Source organism: Toxorhynchites rutilus, chromosome 3, assembly GCF_029784135.1.
Source record: "Toxorhynchites rutilus septentrionalis strain SRP chromosome 3, ASM2978413v1, whole genome shotgun sequence".
Taxonomy (NCBI): Eukaryota; Metazoa; Arthropoda; class Insecta; order Diptera; family Culicidae; genus Toxorhynchites; species Toxorhynchites rutilus.
The window spans coordinates 307,490,658-307,496,657 of record NC_073746.1 but is presented as its reverse complement, the minus strand read 5'-3'; positions in this window follow the sequence as shown (position 1 = coordinate 307,496,657).

The following is a 6,000-nucleotide window of genomic DNA, read 5'->3' as shown; positions in this document are numbered from 1 at the left end:
AGCTGACCCTACGAACTTCGTCCCGCCCAAAATAGATTTTTGATTTGAATACTTTCAAACATCCACGTTTTCTTACTAAGTGAACGTGAGTGAGTCTAATCACAGAACTCTTCATTGATTGATTACCCTTTGACCCTTTACAATTTCCTTTTACTATAAATTGTCTAGTACTTCTACAAAAATTCGTCCTTATAATATTAAAATATTTTCAGACACAATTCTTGTTCAAGATTCTTCAAGCATTTGGAAATAACATGTTTCTCCGTTGCATGGAATACATTTTGATACAGAGAATATTACAAAATAAAGACAGCTCAAATCGGACCATTCCTTCCTAGGGTTTAGGGCACACCAACACATTTGGCCTTCCATTTTTGTTTATATAGATAGAAGATATAGGGATGCGTTATTCCGTCTGAAAATCCTTTTCCACTTTCGAACAAAAATCAATTTCGCTAGCACCAACATCAAATGAACTAACAACGCTTAGCTAATTGTAGAACATATGGAACAATTTTCCGAATTTTCTGATTTTTCTCTCCACTATATTGATCTACGGGAAGAGACGAATACAACGAAATATAGATGACTCAAATTGAACCATTCGGGAATTCAATTTTCCGAATTTTCCGACCTTCCTTCAGGATTTTCCGAAAATGTTCCGATTTTTCTCTCCACTATATTGATCTACGGGAAGAGACGAATACAATAAAATAAAGAATGCTAAAATCAGACCATCCCTTCTTCGGGTTTTCCGCTTATCAACAGATTTTGCCTTACATTTTTATTTATATAGACTAGCTGAACCGGCAAACTTCGTCCCACCCAATTTTTTTTTTGTTATCAATACCTTCGAACATTCACGTTTTCTCACTATGAGTAAGGTCATGGGTCCAATCGCGGAACCGTTCATTGAATGATCTTCTAATCGACCCCGTTGAATCTACCTTTTACTATAACATTCCTAGTATTTCTAACAAAACTCATCATTATAATATCAGATTATTTTCATGTTTTTATGTTTCTCCGATACAAGGAATAAATGTTTTATACAGAAAATATGATAGAATAAAGACAGCCCAAAATCGGGCAATTTCTTCCTCGAGTTCTGCTCTTATCAACACATTCGACGATACTTTTTTATTGGTATAGATAGAAGAAGATATAGGAGTTCGTTTCATCACATTATAATCCATTTCCAGTTTCGAACAAAGATCAATTTCGCTAACACAAACATCAGATGCACTAACAGCACTTGTCACTATGTAATTGTAGAACATATGGGAATTTAATTTTCCGATTTTTTTCTTTTTCCTTCAGAGTTTTCCGAAATTTTCAAATGTTTGGTTGGAATATTTATTTGTATTAGAGAGGGGGTAAAGTGTTTAACCACCATACAAACATTTATTGTACCCTAAAACCTCCATATGCCTAATTTGGTTCCATTTGCTTGATTAGTTCTCGAGTTCTGCAGAAGTTTGTGTTTCATTTTTATGGCAGCCCCACCTAAGAGAGGGGGAGAAGTATCTAACCACCATAGAATCATTTGTTGCACCCTAAAACCTCCGTATGCCTAATGTGGTTTCATTTGCTTGATTAATTCTCGAGTAATGCAGAAATTTGTGTTTCATTTGTATGGCAGCCCCCCTTAGTGAGGGGGTGGAGAGTTTTATCATCATAAAAACATTTATTGCACCCTAAAACATCAATATGCCTGGTTTGGTTTCATTTGCTTGATTAATGCTCATGTAATGCAGAAATTTGTGTTTCATTTGTATGGCAGCCCCCCTAAGAGAGAGGGGAGGAGCATCTAACCACCGTAAAAACATTTATTACACCCTAAAACCTCAATATGCTTAATTCGGTTTCATTTGCTTGAGTAATTCTCGAGTAATGCAGAAATTTGTGTTTCATTTGTATGGCAGCCCCCCTTAGAGAGGGGGTGGAGAGTTTTATCATCATAAAAACATTTATTGCACCCTAAAACATCAATATGCCTGGTTTGGTTTCATTTGCTTGATTAATTCTCATGTAATGCAGAAATTTGTGTTTCATTTGTATGGCAGCCCCCCTAAGAGAGGGGGGAGGAGTATCTAACCACCGTAAAAACATTTATTACACCCTAAAACCTCAATATGCTTAATTCGGTTTCATTTGCTTGAGTAATTCTCGAGTAATGCAGAAATTTGTGTTTCATTTGTATGACAGCCCCCCTTAGAGAGGGGGGTGGAGAGTCTAGCCACCATAAAAACATTTATTGCACCCTAAAACCTCCATATGCCAAATTTCGTTTCATTTGCTTGATTAATTTCCGAGTAATGTAGAAAGTTGTGTTTAATTTGTATGGCAGCCCCCCCTTAGAGAGGGGGGAGGGTTCTCAAACTATCACGAAAACCTTCCCCGACCCCAAAAACCCCTACATACCAATTTTCATGTTGATCGGTTCAGTAGTTTCCGAGTCCATAAGAATCAGACAGACAGACAGACAGACAGAAATCCATTTATATATATATATAGATTTACTGTGTAAGATTATGCAGTTTTTGACGTAGGATTTCGTCTTTCGGGAAGATATTGGAGGTACATATTGAAAAACGAAAATCGATCGCATCGTGAAAAATGTCCAATAGAAAACGCTTATTGATGAGTCATTTCATGATGGATTGATGAGATTTCTGCGTCAATCGATGTCGGCACTCCATAATAACTTTTAACTTTGAAGAAAATAATATACATCATGAAACTAACTATCGAACAATTGAAAAATCTCAACCGTTATCCAACCGGAAATACCTCGTTCTGATTGGTCGAAAGTCAATTCTTGATGGATTTATGAATTTTTCGAATCAATCGATTTGGGCACTCCTTAACAAACAATCACAATGGCTAAAATAATATATTTCATGAAACTAACAATCGAACAATTGAAAAACCACAACCATTATCCAACCAATCGAAAATAACTCGTTCTGATGGATTTACAAAATAATTGTAAAATGTCAAGCATTATCTATCCAAAATCAATAAGCGACAAATGACCCAACGTAATCCTTCGTCATATGCGGTCGTGTCTCGGACACAACCTTCCTGTAACTTTTTCAATGAAAAAAATGTTTTTTTTTATTTATTACGATACTACATCCTATTGAAAGATTAGAACTTCACAGTGTTCGCCAATAAACCCGATACATGGCTGCAGTTCTCCAACTCCCGGCCACACCTACATATGTCGCTGTCGTTGTCAGTTGTTATCAACGAGCGAAGGTAGACAAATCCTCCTACCATCTCGAGCTCGTCGTCGTCTATCACAACACCACTATCAAGAAGACTTCTGTTGCTTTCAGTCCCTCTTGCTAGCATGTATTTGATTTTCCCATTGATCCCAGTCAGTTCTGCTTCGTGTTTCAGTCGGGTATATAAGTCCACTGCCGTCGCATGTGTTCTTCCGAGTATGTCCACGTCGTAGGCACCTTCCAGCGTCACGTTGAGGAGCAGACAGGAAAGTCCATCGCCTTGTCGAAGTCCAATGTGAGTCTCAAACGATTCCGACAGACCACCTGAGATCCGCACACTGCACCGTACACCGTTCATCGTTGCCTGAATCAGTCTTGTCAGTCTTCGGGGAAACCCGTGTTCGTCCATGATTCTCCATAGCTGTCGTCAGTCGATTGTATCATATGCGGCCTCGAAATCGACGAATATGTGGTGCGTAGGGACCATCGTCGAACAACCGGGCATGAATCCGGCCTGATAACTTCTAACAAATCTTCTTACTTACGGCGAAAGAGAATCTGAGACTGAATTTTGTAGGCACTGTAGAGTCAGTATTTAGTATGTGTTTGAATTAGTCTGAAATAATTTCTATCGCTCGTGGAGAGTGTGGCAATGGATAATTATGGATTCTGAAAACGGTGATCACTAGATTCAGTTGACCCCTGTGATTCGCGTCCAGAGAGGAAATGCAAAAAAGAGAGTAATAGTAGTCAGAAGTTGTTCCGGAGTTGAAGATTCTCAATATAAAAAGGTAGTATTTATGCCTGCTGAACAAAATTTGCGAACGCATGTAGTCAGATGCGATTTCCCGGACCGAGAGGAGAAGGAAATTGTGCGACCGGTAACCATGGGAGAACGAGATAAACGCGATCGCGTTAAGAGTCTCAAAATGTAATGAATCCAGATGGAATCACAAATTACAAATTACACAAATTTCGAGAGTTTCTAGTCAACCAGTGCAAGTGAAAGCCGCATCCTTTCGGAAACAAGTCCAGTGCTACTGCGGTTGTTATGTGGAAAAATATAAAGAGAGTATATGCGCGCAAGTATTGCCGTGATTATTTCTCATGTAACGCAAAATTGCGGCCTCATTGTTCTTTTCGCAAAAATGGCGTCGGGACAGGTAAGGAATATGGACCAAGCAAACCTTAGAAGCGCTCATCTGCAACAATCTGCTGTTCGAGGTGAAAACTACCTGAAAGTGGACCAAATTAGTTACACCAAATCGAAAGAAAACGTTTGATAAGATACAATAAATAAAATTCTTTATTTTCTTCGAAATTGTTTAACCCTCCTGTACTCGCGTGCAAAATCATAACACGTATACTCGCGCACGGTGTCACAGACCGAAAATTGAACTTCTCTGTAATGTTGCCATTGTGTATTTTCCAGGCTTTATTGGCATTTATTTGAAGAAGAGGGCATTATGATTGAATGAACAAACTCCAAAAAAATATGTTTTCTTCGTCTTTATTATGTTTTAATAGTCATCTAATTCAGCCTCCTCAAATAGAGTAATTTTTGATACTCCAACACAAATAACGAATTTCGAATTTTTCACTGTTATTAATTAAAAGTAAGCAACTGAATATAATTCATGGAAGTAGAAAGAGCTATAAAATAACATAAAAACGTATTAATCGATTGTGGTTTCATTGGTGTGAGAATCAGAACATAACATAAATGCATGCTCGAAACAAACATATTTTTCACATTCCATGCAGTTGTTGCATGTTTTTCTGGTCTTTTATTGAAGAGAAGAATATATGACGACCTTCTAGATAATTACCAGATGGTAAAGGTTCTGGAATATAAAGTTTGCATTTTTCTAATATTCTTTGTTTCCGTTTTCTTAGTAAACTAAGAATTAATGCCTTTTTAGATGGGGCATAAAAAGATGATATAAAAAGATTTCTAGGAACTTCATTTTCTTTTTCTTGTATTCTTGTCGATATTGTCCATTATAAAAAAAATATCCCCGAAACTGTAACTGTTAAAAGTTACCATAAGCTACCGATTAGTTTATAGTTCACTGTTTACAATTCTTCCACAAGTGAATTTTTTTACAAGTGTGTATATGTATGACCATTATATTTAGCGAATAACTATACGAAAGTCAAACATTTATATTTTGCTTTTGAACGTATGAATCTAACGACGAATAATTAATATATGGATTCGTTCAATCCAGTTACAAAAGGGACTGAAATCAAATAAGAATAGTCCGGTAATGATCATATGCATTATATTCAAAAAATATTCCACGCCACTAACATTAATTGAGGGGCTCAGAATGCAAAGGGGGGTGAGTGACTTGATCGATTTCTCTTCGTCAACTTTTTCTTTGATTAATAACTCAACTGCAAAAACGTTCCAATTTGAGTTTGCTATAGAATCTGATAGATGAGGTTCTGACCTACCGTACACATTGTCAAATACAGCTTGGAATGAGCTTGCAGCTGAGTTATGACCGAAAGAGAGAGTCGATGTACAGAAATCGATAAAATCCCTTGCACCCCTTTCATTCTAAGCCCCTCAATTTATACATGAGGGGCTTAGAATGAAGGGGTGTAAGTGATTTGATCGATTTCTCTACATCGACTCTCTCTCTCTTTTGCTCATAACTTAGCTGTAAATACATTCCAAGCTGTATTTGACAATGCGGAAGATAGGTCAGAACCTCATCTATCGGATTCTCTAGCAAACTCAAATTAGAACGTTTTTGCA